This window comes from Nuphar pumila, chromosome 7 (genome assembly GCF_984573655.1).
Source record: "Nuphar pumila chromosome 7, dmNupPumi1.hap1.1, whole genome shotgun sequence".
Taxonomy (NCBI): Eukaryota; Viridiplantae; Streptophyta; class Magnoliopsida; order Nymphaeales; family Nymphaeaceae; genus Nuphar; species Nuphar pumila.
The window spans coordinates 13,570,881-13,588,457 of NC_143255.1; the positions used below are offsets into that span (position 1 = coordinate 13,570,881).

Below are 17,577 nucleotides of genomic sequence, written 5' to 3' on the forward strand. Positions count from 1 at the left end.
GGAGGTTTTCTTCTCGTTTTCTTGTAAACTCACACATGGTTGGGATGTAGTCGCTGTGGGAAACTGCATATGATAATAGCATGTATTACTCAATGCGGTTTGCTGTTAGAGAAAAGAGTTTGAAGCTGTTCATCGTTGAAAATGATGACGATCGAATAGATGTGCACCTGCAGCAACGGAGTAGAATCCTTTACTTTCTAGCTATTAGGAAGACGATCTGATATGAGATATCTATAAAAAAGCGTTCATCTTTATAGGTGTTCTGAATAGTGTATGTTTAGCACGATGAAATAATATGGGCAAGAGTTTCTAGGTATAATCTGGTGTCCATGTTCTGTGCCTGGCAATTCAATGTTGTGTTTCTTCATGACATGCATGGGCATGGAATCGTTTTCTTTCTTTAACTCTCTCTTAACTACACTTTTTTCTTAATTTTGTGTATCTTTCTCTTCTAAACTATTAGAAGTGATTTGAAATGTTTTTAGTCTAGGTCTTTACATCGAGAGGGTGGTGTGTGTTCTCCCCCGAAGACGGCCGTTAGCTACATCGCGTGTTAGGGGGGTCTCAATGAGCGCCATGTATGTAAGCACATGGGGCTCGTATCCCCATGTTTGTCAGCATCAATTAGCGTCGGCAGGGGCGTAGCTAGGATTCATGTGAGGGGTGGGGGGGGGGAATAGGGGTGTAGCGAAAAAACAAAAAGATTTGGTGTGATAGTCTGGGGTTCGGGGGCAGCGCCCCCCAAAATTTTTTTTTGAGATAAAATAAAAAATGGCTACAATTATTAATAAAAATCTATTTCATATGGACAAATCAAACTATTTGCTGCAGTCAGAGCTGGGCTAGGACTGGGCTACCAAAATGGATAAAAAACTATTTCATATGGAATCAGGGTTGGGCTAAGACTGGGCTTTTAATTTTTTTTTTAACTGAGCCGGGAGCCATGAAACGATGGTTCAAGAAAATGACAAAAATATCCTCCATTCAAAAGAAGGGAAACAATGGTTTGAAAAAAGGACAAAAATATCCTCCATTCAGAAAGTCGAGGATGATGTTAACTCTTCAAAGTCCAAACAACGAAACAAACCTGAAACACTCTCTCTTGCTTTTCTATTTGAACTTCCCGTCGTCATCTTCTTCTTCTTCCTTCTCCATGAAACACTGTATTAAGGGAGGCAAAGAGTCGGCGATTCGATGGTGATCGTCGTCCTCTTTCTGCTAGCAGTGGTCGGAATGTTGCCCTCGTCCAGCGGGCAACCGACAGTGGCCCCTCCACCGCATTTGAGGAACACCTACAACGAAATCTTCCTTCAGTACACCTACAACGGAGTCTTTCAAAGTACAATCCATCTACCCCTACGTCGGCAATACTTCCGATCAAGGCTATGCCTTCCGGGCCACCCTGCCGCTGCTCAACACGGGTGTTCGCACCCTCAAGTCTTGGCGGGCATTCGTCGGGTTCTGGCACCGCGAGGTCCTCATCTCGACCTCCGACGTCGTGCTCTCCGACAGGACCCACCTCCCTGTCAAATCAATGGCAAATCGCTATGCGATTTTTGTAAATCACTATATCGAGTAGCGATTTACGAAAATCGCATAGCGAAAATAAATGGCAAATCGCTATGCGATTTTTGTAAATCACTATATCGAGTAGCGATTTACGAAAATCGCATAGCGAAAATAAATGGCAAATCGCCATGCAATTTTCGTAAATCGCTAAATCGAGTAGCGATTTACGAAAATTGCGTAGTGAAAAAAAAAATAGAAAATCGCTAAATCGAGTAGCGATTTACGAAAACTGCATCGCAAAAAAAATAAAAATAAAAAATTGCTAAATCGAGTAGCAATTTTCGAAAATCGCATAGCGAAAAAAAATTAGAAAATCGCGGGAAAGGGTGTCTATGAAAACCTCGAGCAAGAAACAACCGAAGGAAACATATGAGCGCCACGATCAAACAAAACACTTTATTGCTCTTTTTTGACAGTTACAAGAGGGAAAGAAAAGAAAGAATTTATACAAGGGACCCGCGCCGGGAGGAGCCCCCGGACCCCCCTCCTGTAAGTACAAAAACTCTGAATCAGACTCCACAACTCATCAAGTTGAATCATGCTACAATATAGGATCGTCTGTTGGATGTGCACAGAGGCAGTGTGCAGGTCAGTCAGTGCTTGATGGAGTAGTGTAGGATCGTCTGTTGGATGTGCGCAGAGGTAGAAAGAGAAGGGAGAGAGTGAGAGAAGGTTGATGTTCATGGCCTTCTTCAGGGGGGATTCCTTTCTCGAATAATCCTGCAGTGCAGGGACTGAGTCTTAAATAACCATCTTCGGGGTACTTAAGTCTTTGCAACCGCTCCTTTTCTAGATTCGTCGTTTTATGATACCAATGGAGAAAAGGGTACTTAAGTCTTTGCAACTGCACCAGACTCTGACACTAACTGATGCTGACAAACATGGGAATACGAGCAGCACATGCTTACATACATGGTGCTCATTGGGACCCCCAAACACACTATGTAGCTAACGACCGTCTTGGGGGGGGATATATAACCTGCTTCGCTTTACATCAGTTAGATGGCATTTAATCACAAGCACATACACAATGAGAGAGAGGGAGAGTGTATGTGAGTTCTAAATTTAAAGAAAAGGTTCATATTATGATTTTGCATTTTTTTTTTTGCCACTGTTATTATTACTTCAAATACGACAGAATTACCATGTACATAAAATCGTCTCGACTGTTTTTTTCTTTTCTTAATATATCCAAGCTGGGGTTAGTAAATTTTTTTTGTCGATTTCTTTATTAGCCAAGCTGAGGCTGGCATTGGAACCTGAGATGTCCCGGCTAAGACAATCAAATCTTCCAAACTAGAAGCTACGAATTACGACTACACTATTAAACTACGAGGGAAAAGGATTTAGAGAAAGAGGAAGAATCAGCCAAGTTTAGAATAATCCATTATAAAAAACTAATTATTATAAACCTCCAAAATAAAGTATTTATACTTTAAAAGAAAACACTAATCACTGGACAGATTTTGGGTAGATTCCAAATCCAATCACGATTCAAATAAAATACAAAAATTAAATGAACTTAAACTGGATCCAACTGAATCTTTTAGACCTGAACTTCATGTTGCTCCTCTTTTGCATCAACAATACAGTCTGCTATCCCAGCTAAATCTTATTTGAGCCAACTAATAATAAATTGTGAACACATGAAAAACGTATTAACTATTTTTTTTTCAGGCAACAAAATACCGACTATTCTTTTTCTTGGTGGCGTTAGTACCGATGATGAGGGTGGGTAGGGAGCTAGGAGAAGCTAGTAAACTCTTATGACATTATTCATCTACTTAGACATAAGTCTTTGAGATCAAATCCTACCTCCTCTCATTGATAATCAGGTCCTGAATGATGAAGACAAAAACTAGGACGGACTTCATTACTTGGCACAATGGTAAGTGCGTGGACTGTTAACATGGAGATGCAGGATCAAAATTTTTTTATTGATTAGAAATTAAAAGCTTCCGTGTCCTCATCCTATTTTCCAAGCGAATCAAACCCGTGTTGCATGTCCTTTCTTTTGTCAAGCCAAATGCTACTATTGGTTAGCTTTTACAACACTAAGTTGGTCTGGTTGTAACTTGTAATGATTATAGGTTCATATTGATGAATAAGCTTTGATTTAAGTATTTGTGCTGTTTCTTCTAGTGAAAGTTTCACCAATAAAAAGCATGCTGTTTACTATAAAAGCCTCAAGCTGTATTAGAGACTACTATTGTATCGTCACTGATGAAAATCTCCATTGTTTTGGTATTAGGAAATTTTCATAGATTGACAGAAATTTATTTCTATATTGAACTTGTTTTTACGTGGGATGGACTGTTTTTTTTTTTTGAAAGGCAAGCTAGGGTTAGGCAGACCCCTACCAGTTATACAACTACACCATTGTGTCTTGAACCTGCAACGTCCCAACACAAGGTGACGTGCAATAGCTGCTCCTACCATAGTGGAGCCCCCGTTGGTAGGGATGGACTATTCGTTGCTTAAGTCACAACTTCATCTTTTAAAACATGCATTCATAAACTTTTTTGTATTTATGACGAGGAACCTTCGCCGAAGCAAGGAAAACACTAGGTGGGGCCCCACGACGACCCTGGCTTACGTGGCCCACCTCTAAAAGATACGGACACACCCATGCACCTAAAACATGCATTTATGCACTTGAAAGTGTCACGTAGAGATCTTTAGTTCATTTTTGCTCAGAAGTGTTTGAACTGGATTTTTTTTTTTTTAAATTGACATAGAAAGGCTAGAAAACATAAAAAGTTTGTTTCTAGAGTTCTGTTGATAAAAATGCATGTCATGGTAAAATCATGATATATCTGTGTTGAACAAAGTCATATCTACAAATCAGTATGCTTTCATCAAGGGGAGGAGACTACATGAGGGATTCATTCTTGCCCATGAAGCAGTCCATTCTATTCATTCTAATCGTGAGCGGTCATTCATTCTCAAATTGGATCTCTCTAAAGCATTTGATACAGTTAAATGAGATTTCCTGCTAGCTTGTTTGAATCGACATAACTTTGGCGAAAGATGGTGCTTGTGGATTAAGGAGCTTCTTCGTATCTCTAGCACAACGATTTACATTAATGGAAATCGATGTCTGTTTTTCAATTTGAAAAGAGGGTTGCGGCAAGGCGATCCGCTCTCCACTCTTCTGTTTATCATTATCATGGGAGCCTTATCGTCTATGCTTAATGTAGCTACTAAGTGTGGCTTCTTTGTGGGGATTGAGTTGTCCGAGATTCAACACTTCTCCCACATCCTTTTCGCGGATGCTATCCTTATTTTTGGACAAGCAAGTCAGCCTAATGTTGCTAAATTGTGAACTGTACTCCATACTTTTTCCAAATTATCATAAATTGCTCCAAGACCTGCCATGTTCCCTTTAATAGAGAGGCTAACGTGGATTCTTTTGCTTCAAAGATTTTTGGGTGTAATCTTGGAGAGCTTCCCATAAAATATCTTGGGTTGCCTCGTCATCTTAAGGTCTCTAGAGAATGATTTTGGAAGGAGATTGAGAAAAAATAGCTCTTAAAATCAACTCATGGGTGGGATTTAACTTAGTTTTTGCGGGGAGGCTCACTCTTGTTAAGCATGTGCTCTCTAGCTTTCTCCTCCACTTTGTTCAAATTTTCTTAATTACTCAAAAAACAAGAAAGAATATCAACAAGGCTTTTAAGGTTTTCCTTTGGTCAGGAAAATAGAGTAAAGGAAAATTGCATCTTGCTTCTTGGGATCTAATTTCTACTCCAAAGGAAGAAGGGGGTTTGGGCATTAGAGAGATTGGGAGATGAAATAAATGTATTATTTTAAAGTGGCTTTGGCGTCTCATGATTATGAACCTTGATAAATATGTTTACTTATTTGAGAAACTATGCTACTCGATAGACCTTGATGACATAGTAGATAACCTATTATATAGTGATGCATTTAAATTACTCAAGTCAACAAAATGAATAAAAGCCATGGACGAGGAAATTGAGTTCATTGAGAAAAACCAAGTCTCTGGGACTTCTAAAGTTCAAATTCATTGGTATTACTTTCTAAAAAAAATACCAAAGTAGTGAACATAAATATGACACCAAATGTTTTTTCTAAATAAACTATCATCAATTAATGTTAAATAAATAAATCCCACATAAGCCATACATGCTACATTATCCAAATGAAGCATCACCTTTCAACTTCAATAATAAAAAAAAACTGCGCTGCTGGAAGACGAAGCCACCTACATTCTAATTTCTTGCTCAATTCTCACGAGTTAGCATTTTCTCAAAGCTGAACACTGTTTACTTCGACTATACTTATAATAGCCTTTTATGGGCATATCAATCCGTGTAGAATACCCAAATTCTATGGTATTGGCCAGACTACAAACCACTTTCTCTGTCTTTGTCCACTACAGTGTAGGACCCCAGTAGCAAACTGGCAAGTCAGCAAGTAGAGTTATATCTGCTCCAAAGTTTGTGGCTCATGTTATATCTTAATCTTACTCTAGAGTCCCAAATCCCTTAGTGAAACCATGATTTCCTAAAAATAAATATACATAACATGAACTCTCTCTTGAGTTCATATTCATTGTCTCTCGACAAGTGTTCTCAATAGACATTCTCAAGGGACAATCCTAGTGTTTTGATATTCAACAATTTCTAAGCATATAGAGATGTAGTCTCTCTATATCAATAAATCTAGAGGGCTCTGACAATGTCGGCTATCATGCTGACAACCATCAGGTAGCATTTTCACCTATCACCCCTCGATAATTTATGGGGTTTTAGCATACTAAGGTATTTCAAACCACAATAGCACAACTGTAACTAGTATGAGACTCAAAATCTCATCTCAAAGACTCTATTCTCATGCATGTATTTCTAAGTCGTTCACAAACTCAAGTATACATTTCATCTAAAATACAATTATTAAATACATGCAACTCATGTTGAAGACTCACAAATATATAAAATTATTTCTGGCATCAAGGCTAATTCACATGCATTTATTCTGGAATCACAAGAAAAGTGAACTTCTAATATATAATTGCAAACTCATTAGAATACAACTGTTACCTCAAGTAAACATGATTTCATGTAGTCTAATTCATAAATATGTCGACACATAATGTATTATTAATTAAAAATGCTTATAATTTTTCTTTCTTTGAATACAAATGCAGCACTCTAGTCTGTAGTTGACCGTTGAAGGGGCCCAATGTGTATATGGTGGGCCCCTCAATGCCTAAAATAAATAAAAATAAAAATAAAAATAAAAATAAAAATAATACAAAAAGAATAAAAAGCATATTAAAAAATGAATATGCGTGAAATGGTAAAAAGACTATTTTACCCTTAGTGGGTATTATAATATATGTATATATATATATATATATATATATATATATATATATATATATATATGAATTACAATTTAACATCCCCCCTCAAACTTATGGTATAATGACCGAAAGTTTGTCAAGAAGAAAATTGAATCTATAAAAACAAAGCGCCTTAGTAAAAAAGTCAGTCAGTAAGGTAGATCTATGACATTTTTTAGATATTCTTCTCTAACATAGTGACAGTCCATCTCGATATACTTCGTGCGTTCATGAACAAAATTGGACACGGGAGTGCAGTCCAAACTGAACAAAATCTTATTCCTCAAATTGATCAACATGGTAGTAAAATTATGTCCATCCTAAATGAACAAACTCCCACCATTCTCTAGCCAGAAAATCTTGCGATCATCATATCTATTTTTTTGGTCATACCCAACCTATGTAACATGGGTACTTCTACCAACCCTTCTTACCCGTGTCCTACCCATGTTAGTACTTGGGTACTTTGGGTATAGGTCGACTTTGAACTTGATTCAACCCATTTTATTCATTAAATGCATAGCACATCCATCCACTTCCTGTGTTGCACAACCTCACAACCATTCTACCTCCTGTGCGTTTTCACCTACAGAAGCATATCACCTATTATCTTCATAGTCGTAACCTCCTCATCAGTGATCATTACACCTTGCATCATGCAATCACATACTTCACTCCCAGCTGCACACTATTGGTTACACAATATTTAACTCCTTCTGCACCCTTTCACCTTTTGTTACATAAACCTATCACCCTTCACAGCTACCACTTATAGTAGCACCTTTATATTCATACCCATTCCCTTTTCTGCAGGTGTGTAGTCTTGAGAATGAGTCATATTCATGGATGAATATGTCAATATCCATTCATGATTTCTGGACCATCTTCGGTATGCTCATTTATTGATATATAGGGAATCTTCATACCAAATTCTATTAAGAGATATTTTATAATTTGGGAACTATAGCTTTGCAAAATCATGTACAGAAACTGTGTATACTCTGTATTTTCTGATTTATGCATTTACCCATTGCATATGGAATTTCTATTACTATGTATATTTTCTCATTATATGTGCATATATATATATATATATATATATATATATATATATATATATATATATATATATATATATATATATATGTGGATCCCTTCATGTACACTTGCTTTCATATATAAGTATTTAGGTAGATATTTTCTCCTGTAAATACCTCTCCATTACCACATTTCATTTAGCATAAATTTAAGCATTTAGAGATATATGTATATATTTATCATTTAAGTTTAGGCATGATAACTAGACATTATCATAGGCATTTCAGTCATGTTTTAGCCATTGTATTGTATATTCCAGTGTAATTATTTAGGCATTGCCTTTAGGGTGAAATTTGTAAATTTCTCTCTTGTATGTTGTATTTCTCGTACTAATTCTCATTTTGCAGGAAAATCTGGAGGATATGGTTTCTTTTGGAGCTATCAAATATTTAGTTATATATATATATATATATATATATATTTTGTTAGAAATGTAACAATCAAATGTAAATTTTGGAATAATAGTTATTTTTTTTTCTGCTTAGATTAAGATGCATCCAATAAATGTGTAGTTAACATTCGGAATCAAATGAGTCCAATGTTAACTATATACTTTTTTTATTTTGAATTGTTAGTTATATGTGTTTAACATGTTTAGGACCTTTAGTTCATATTCACACTCTACAACTTCATGTGTAAAGCATTTTCAAGATATAGTTATAATTGTTCTTTTTCAGTAATATATATATATATATATATACCCGATACCCATTATTTTAGAAATTCCTGTGTTGTACGCGCACTGTGACAGTACCCAACCATATGGAGTTAGGCAAGTGGGCTAGGGGTCCCTTGTGTGCGCCTTTTAGCCGAGGCTGTTCTCAGCCCAAGCATTCCTTTTCGTAAATGAGACAAGCTCAAACATCCCAGGTTTGGCTTGTGTTCTGCTCTACTTTTGGCCAAGATTTTATCCAGTATCTACTCTATGGCTGGAGAGTGGTAAGAAAATTAACGTTCAAAAGAAGTAGGATTTTTCATATAGAAGTTCATGGCCACTGACCATTATTAGGTGGCCAAGAATATAGTTGGGGTAGTTCCACCTAATAAAGGCAGCCTCCCTATCACCTCACACCCTGTTGACATCTGGATAAGAAGAAAAAATTACATGAATTTGCTCAAAAAAGAAGTGAAAGGGAGGGGGTTGCTTGTTAATTGTTACCAAAGGGTTTTGATGTGTGGGAATCCGACTCTTGAGTAATAGAGCTACCTCCTTTAATATAAAAAACACAATTTTTGGGAAATGAATGGGATCGGATGTCATCTCTATTCATGTTTGACAATTAAAAATGGATCGATAATGATTTAGTGGCCATATATTATCTTTGATCTATTTCAGCTCGACAGTACCTTTTTGCATAAAATAATGTTCATGTGCATATAAAACATGAGTGTATAGTAGTGATTTTACCCTCTGGACATAGATGCCATTTTCATATTTTTTTCCTTTTTTCAGTTTACAATTACAATGGGGACATACAAGTCACTTTTTGCTTGTTTCTACTCTTTAAGTATTTCATGGTAGATGTATCATGTGGTATGCTCTATGTAGTCAAAATCCCTGACTAGGCGCCGACTAGTCTGCCTAGTCGGTCTAGGTTAAGTAAAATGCCCAGGCTTTTCAATTCCTAGGTGGGTACCTTAAAAGAAACCAATTTTGCTGACTAAGTTGCCTAGTCAATGACTAAGCTGCCTCCGCTTAGGTACAAGGCAATTTAGTTATTATTCATATATATATATATATATATTGTTATTTTTTTTTGTATATATATAATTATATGTATGTGTGTGTGTGTTTGTGTGATTTGTTCTATGAAATCATGAAAACATGCTTAGTTATTATATTTATACATGTGCGTGTGCTACTTTGCTTTTGGAATTTTTTCTGTGAAACATTGAAAGCATGCACAATTAATTTTAATTGATTATATTTTTTTTATATATGTGTGTTACTTTGTTTTTGATGAATTTTCCTATAAAAGCCTGAAAGCATGTTTAGCCTTCTGAATTATGCAATATATATATATATATATATATATATATATATATATATATATATATATATGTGTGTGTGTGTGTGTGTGATTGTGAAAGGTTGAAAGCATATTTTGTTGATTATACCGAATATGTTTTGAATAATTGAATATATATATGTGTGTATAATTATATATATGTATATTATGCTTAAGTATATTAATAGATTTTGTTAAAGCATGTGTAATTTTGTACTTGTGTAATGAAATCATCTTATTAGTAAAAAAAGTAAACATATTTTTATGTATATTTTGTGTACTTTTTTATATTTAATTGGGGGTACCAACTAGTCCCACCTAGTCCTCGACTAATCTTTTTGTGGGTCTACTGACTATCGCTTTTGACTACATAGAGTATGCTTGACCTCTAAAAGTAATGAAACACGCTCTCCCACTCCTCTCTCTCTTGAAGGTTATAACAATACCTTTTCTCAAAATACTTATGTAAATTCTACCTGAAATTTTGTAGCTTTTTGCCACATTATCAATGCTTATGATAATATTGGCGGGGCTTAGATTATGATATAATGCTCAACAATACCTAACTAGAGAAAAATAAGTGGACTATGACTAGTTGAGTACCAGAATCGTCCTAATAATGATGGAATTGGAGATCTAATAATGGAGCGGTTAATTAACATGTTATATAAGGCAATGGGCCTAGCTTTTATTTTGGGAAACTAATTTGTAGTTTTTGTCATCATATGTCACACAGCTAGGGGTCATCCTACCTGAGTCTGTATTTTGAATTGGCTAATTGGCTCGTTGATAGGCCAGAGCTCTAGTCAAGCACAATCTGTGAAAGGGACAGGCTGAGCTTAAGTCATGTTTGAATTGGTGAAAGTGTGGGCCAATGGCCTAAAACATGGTCCAGACTCCAAACTCAGCCTGGAGAAGCAAGGTTTTCCATGGGTCACGTGCTTTCTGACCCAATTGAATAGGTGGCAACTGGATGGGCAAGGGTGGCCTCAATCAGGTATAAATTTTGATGAGCCCATCCCAACCTTTTGGCGTGCTGGTTCTAGTGGGACTCAAAATACTATCCCAAAGCTAGGGATGGCAGTGGACCGGGGGAAAGCAGGGCCCCGCCCCGCCTCGCCTCGTTTGGACCGGGGATGAAGGGTATGAAACGGGGATGGAGGCGGGGATGGACATGCACTTTTCCCCGCTCCGCCCCGTCCCCGCCCCAACCCCGCCCCGACCACTTTTCCTCGCAATATCCGCGCCCCGCCCCGCCTCATCCCCGTTTGAACCGGGGATGGAGGACATGAAACGGGGATGAAGGCGGGGGTGGAGGATAAAATCCATCCCCACCGCGGAGGCGTGGCGGGGGTGGAGGATAAAATTTTGAGGCGGGGCGGGGGTGGAGACCTTGTCCTCCGCCCCGCCCCGCCCCGCCCCACTGCCATCCCTACCCAAAGCTGACCCCGGTGCACCAGGCTGCCCATGCCTGCAGGATGTCTGGTTGATGCCCACCCCAATTCACATCTGAAGTCTTTTCCCTCAAGAAAAAAAAAATCTTAACATCTTATTTGTTTCTTAAACATATGTTACCATGTATAACATACTGGTCCTAAGATTCTTTAAAATGTGATATGTAGTGTAGTTGGGATTCCTTATGGACATTCTGAAGTGTTATTTTTTTGTTCTGTGACTTTTTAACTGGAAGGTATCATTTAATTAATAATCATGTGTAATTGGTAATAGAACTATGTCTTTATAACTAACCCTGATGCAGCGACCAGATTGTTTTTTTGAGCTAGATGACTAAATAATACTTTTCTGTTGAATTTTATATTTCTTATGACAAGTTGTAATTATCAGCAACTTCTTTTTAATGATTGCTAGCCAGTCATGGAAGATGGTTTTTACTAGTGGTTGGAATAGATGATATACAATTTACATTGGTCAATGCCCGTTTAATAAATGTTGCAAATTAGCCTCCAGCATAATTAAATTCCACATGCAAAGTGCTAACCAACATGATAATTTTGGTACATATGCTTTTCATCACCTTCATTGTTCCTTAGAATGTCCTGTCTCGACAGTACGGATTTTATTTGTTGCCGCAGTAGGGGTGCACTTACTGTGGGGCTGCCTCCAGCTTAGGTGGATATCTCTGAAGCAATAACTACAGATATGCAATGTGCAAAAGGAAAAATTATTGAGTTAGTTAAGGCTCATGAGGGTGCTCTACTTGATGTTTTCAACATCAAGGGCGAGCATGAGATTGAGGCTCTTACTCTGGAGATTACACGTTTGCTGAAAAGACCTGAGCAGAGTTTGCAGAGGCTCTCTGCTGGTGGACATTCAGAAGATTCCAATGTCCGCAAAAATGTGCAGGTAAAAAATTTGTATTACATGTCAAAATTAGATGACTGTTTGTATATGTTTCTGTGTCTTTCCTTCACGTGTGTTGTATTTTACTTGCATCGATTCTCAGTGAGTTAATGCCCTTTTTGTATAGCTTCTTGTAGGTGAAGCACAGTTGCATCTATAACAAGGGTAATTGCATGGTCTAGTATCTTAAAAATCATTTGAAACATGAATCAGGCTTTGGTCCTTGCCTTGATAAATTTCGTATCATTTTTTTAATGCTACTCCCTTTGCCAACTTTTTATATCATGGAAGAAAGCTGAAGATCAAATTGGGGATTGGCCAGTCCAAGTGCTTGTCACATAAATATAAGTTGTTATTGCTTTCAGTAACACTTTCCTGATGGATACTAATTGCAAATTGCTTTTGTTCAGAAGCTGTCAATGGACTTTCGGAAAATCAATCTTCTTATTTAAAGAGCCTTCAACAGGAAAAGGAGGTTTGATTTTCTTTTCCTTCTTTTGTTCGTTATTGGTTCGAAGTTACATAGATGAAATATTTCAACCCTTTTTGTTTAGGAATATATAATGCTCTATACCGTTTTTTCAAGTACTATATGGTTTCTTTGTTGGCCTGCTTCTATGTAGGGAAACGATCAGTTTGACTTGGAGATCAATTTGAATGACAGCACATCTAAAGTAAAAGATAATGATTTTATTGATATGGAAAGATATTTTTTGAGTACAACAGATGAAGTTCTTTCTTGAGAAATCTTCATTTTCATAGGATAGCGGTTACACTGATTTGTTAGGTATTCTGACTGTGATGATCATATGCTCTGTTGTAAATGAATACTAACTGTATATTTCTTAAGAAAACTGTTTAACTGCCTAGAATTTGGAATTTGGTAGTCCAGCTATTCTGGAAAAGTTGGAACAAGCAATACATTTAGTTATATCTATCACTTGCTACATTTTTTATTGTCATATATCATTAAAATTCTACATTGAGCACCTAAAAATATCAAACACAAGTGGATAACTGTCCTTGTAATTCTTTCTTAAAAGTGATGAGCATATGTAATGTGCTGGCAGTTTGCATTTTGATTGCTTCCCCCAGAAAACAGAAAAACAGCAAACCCTTCCTTTATTATCTACAGGGTGCGTGAAATTGAAAAGATTTCTGCTAACATATCTTTTGTGTTTGGCAATGCTAATTATGGTAAAAATTGACATTGGAACTGAATGGTGAGCTTTCTTGTTGCCACAGGCTTTTGATGAACACCAGGTGTCTAGGCTGAAGAAAAATGAGGCTTTCACCATTGAAAGGGAAAGAGAAATCGCGCAGGTTGGATTTCAGCATTTGTCAACATTATGGTCATTTGTTATGAATGGAGTGCAACTCTTACCTGAAACATTATAGGTGGTGCAATCTGTAAATGAGCTTGCTCAGATAATGAAGGATCTTTCTGTCCTTGTGATAGATCAGGTATGACTTTATAGATCTCCCTCTTTGAGTTCATGATTCAGTTGCCTGATTTACAAGGCTATTTTTTTCTCTTTGAGAAGGGCACTATTGTGGATCGTATTGACTACAACATCCAAAATGTTGCAGCAACTGTTGATGAAGGACTAAAACAATTACAGAAGGTATGTTGCATCTTTTATGTCATGTTCTCTTGGTTTAGCATATTTTAGTCGAAGAGTAAAAATTACTTGTAATTACAGGCTGAAAGAACACAAAGAAAAGGCGGCATGGTTAAGTGTGCAACAATTCTTGTGATCATGTGCTTCATGATGCTTATTCTTTTGATCCAAGAAGATTGTCTCCAGAATTGATGCGGATCAAAACTTGTTTACACTTTATTCTTGCATGCATGGCAATTTGGTTTGAAAAGTGCATTGTGGGACGTTGGTTATTTACAACCCTTCAGATTTGGTAGCACATAGAGTGGCAAAAGGTGGCTGAGACAAGATCAAGGTCCAGGGATTATTCAGATGCATGATGTCGTTTGAAGGATTAAGATGGGTATACCGTATACCATATTCAGACGGTTTTGTAATTTTCGTTACAAAATGAACAGGAACGGAGGGAACGAAAAAAATGCATCGACGGGCGCGCCGCGCCCGTCGATCCTTCTCTCTCTGTGTGCTCTCTCTGTGCAAGGGCTCCACCGATCATTTCCCCCTTCCCCCTTTTTTTCATTCCGAGCGAGCGGCCATGGCCGATGATTTCAAGGCGAGGGTGGACAAGGTCTTCGGTTTGCTATTCCAGACCATCCCCTCCGTCGCTTCCCCTTCGCCGTGGACGCTCAGCGACAATGCCGTCGAGCGGAGGGGAGTGGAGCAGGGACGAGCCCAGCGAGAAGAGGGACGAGACCCCTTCTTCCTCTTGCTTCGATGGTTTCTGCAAGAAGCTCCGCAAGAAATTTCGGGGCTTCGGAGACGAGCTCGAAGACGATATCGACGGTTCGGACGATGATGGTCGCGGCGATAAGGAGAGTGGTAGGGAGGATGAGGACGGGCAGGTTCTGTCCGCAATTGGGTTGGACTCGACTCTCGATCAGAAGGTGTGATTTTTCTTCTTCCCCACCTCGATTTTTTGAACCTTAACTCACCCAATTCGTCTGATTGGGGATTTTGTTGCTTAGATGGTTTGTTGGGTGTTTTTGGTTTTGTTTGGTTGTGTGAGTTTGGCTGTTTTCTTCTCCCTTTTGGAAATCCTAGCTTCTCGTCGTTTTTGTTTAATTGGCGTTTCTTTTTTTGGCCTGGATGATTTGTTGGTGTTCATGGTTTTGGTTATTTGTTCCAGATTTTTATTGCATTTTTTAGTTCCTGGTAAGTTGTAAGATGATTTATTCGCTTAGAAAGAGTTTTGGATTAGAATCCATTTTTGGTCATATTGGTTGTAGATACTGGGTTGCTTGTCTTTCTAGTCTGGTTTGGAATTTTTTTTCTTTTAGCCATGTCCCCAATTGGATGGATTATCAGTTTTCAACATCTGTATGATTCTGCTGTTTATGGGTGGATTGTTGTTCGAAGCATTTTCCTGCAGGATATGAGTGTGTAACCTATCGATCATGAGGATCAAAGTGTCTGGAAGTTCCTGGATTTGTCTCTACATGGTGCCTAATTCACATAATTTACAGAAATACAATTTGATCCTTATTTGGAGCTCTTGATTGTCTAGGAAAATGAAGGCAGCTAAAGCTGCTTTTAATGCTAGTGTGGATGAGGGAATAACATTTTTTGACACAGCTGAGGTTTATGGCTCAAAGGTGAGAAGTGGTTTTCCATTTACTCGATTTTGCTTATCAAATTTTGTTTCTTTATTTTCTTGAAACAAATATCTCTAAACTGCATTATATTATTTTCTGTGTGGATCATCTGACATAACTTTTGGTGCTGAGAGTTCTGAAACTTTGGTTGGAAGGTAAATAACTTGAACAACAGCTTTATTTACTGATACTTATTGAAGTCGTTACTTTCATTTTTCAGATGTTGAACTTTCCTTTTTTCCCTATTATGTTTTGTTGGTCATCCAGCAACTTGAATGAAAACAGTTGTTTCTTCCAAAGAATAAAATCATCGATTTGTTTATGTTTTCTGTGCAGGTTCATTAAAGAAAGAAAACAAGTAGACTCGGTAGAGATAGCTGTTGCAACTAAATTTGCTGCATTACCATGGCAACTTGGACGAGAAAGCGTGGTTGCTGCTCTGAAAGATTCTCTAGCCCGTCTTTTGATCTTTCTTGTGTTGAGCTATGATTTGTTAAATGTAAGATTTACTCGCAATAATGTCTATGATTTTCAGGCCAGGGATATTGGGCAACCAAGGTGTGTCATCCTAGAGTTCATTATGCTTTGGCCTCTGAACTTGGTTTCTACTTCACAACTGGTTATCGTATTTTCTAGGATATGTTGATGGAGATGCTGTTGAAAAGGGGCTCGTGAAGGCTGTTGGTGTCTCAAACTACAGTGGTAATTCATTTGTATCATATATTCATCAATTTTTTTTTTGAGTTTTTGTATCATATATTCATTTTTACCATATAACTGAGACGTTTGATCTATACATAAATCAGAAAAAAGACTAAGAGATGCTTATGAACAGCTAAAGAAAAGAGGCATTCCATTGGCCTCAAACCAGGTCAATTACAGTCTTCTGTACAGAATTCCAGAGGAGAATGGTGTAAAGGCTGCAATGGACGAATTGGGAATTGCTTTGATCGCTTATTCGCCAATAGCACAGGGTATTGATTCCATTTCTTTTCCAACTAACTTTATTTTTATAGTGTAATGAGGACTTTCCTGGAGGGGAAACAAATTTAGGAAAGGCCAAACTGAGGCAAGTCTGGATGAGCTGATCCCATGTGGCTCAACCTGGCGTATATGCAAGATTTTGAATGCAGAGCTTAGTTCATAATCATAAAAGATCAATTATACACATTATCTGTGATTTGTTTCATTCGTATGCTTCCTGTTCTTATACTCAAGTTTAAAAACTTTTAATGGCCTAAAAATTTGTTGCATGGCTTACATGTACATTATTCTTGAAGTATTCTTGCTGTGACTTTTGAGGTCAATGGGACTTCAAACTGGAAAGCTCAGAAAGACATAAAGATCTTATGGTTCCTTATTTGCATTGTCTAGAAACCACTCTATTTCTCCTTCGGAGCCTGTATTTTATGTGTTCTTAAATATTAAAAAGCATAGTATTTTTTCATCATGCTGTTGCATTCTCTTCATCCTTCAGGGGTTCTTACTGGGAAGTACACACCAGAAAACCCACCTACTGGTCCTCGAGGTCGGATTTACACACCTGAATTTCTAACCAAGGTAAATGGCTACTTAATGAAGCATTACCGCTTCAATTGAGGACATCATCTAAGATCTATGGTTTGTCATACTGTTCAGATCCAGCCTTTGTTGAGCAGAATCAAGGAAATTGGACAGCAGTACCAGAAAACCCCCACACAGGTGCTTCTCAAGGCTTGAAATCAATTAGCCTGCTGGTGCCCAACATTACGATAAAGCTTCACAGCACCTAGAAGTGATTCAATTCCATGGTATTTATTTTCTGCAAATGCAGAGCAGGAGCTCTTGGATGGAGACTTTCAAATGACGATGTTACTGAACTACGCTCAATGGCATCTGAAATAAAACCAGTTATTGGTTTTCCAGTGGAAAAGTAA

At 37.5% G+C, this 17,577-nt stretch overlaps 2 pseudogenes; both read left to right on the forward strand.

The window, feature by feature from the left end:
• Positions 1-12,099: 12,099 nt before the first annotated feature.
• LOC149831202 (syntaxin-43-like) lies at positions 12,100-14,222 on the forward strand (annotated as a pseudogene).
• Positions 14,223-14,676: 454 nt separating this feature from the next.
• On the forward strand, positions 14,677-17,577 carry LOC149831203 (putative oxidoreductase At1g06690, chloroplastic; annotated as a pseudogene).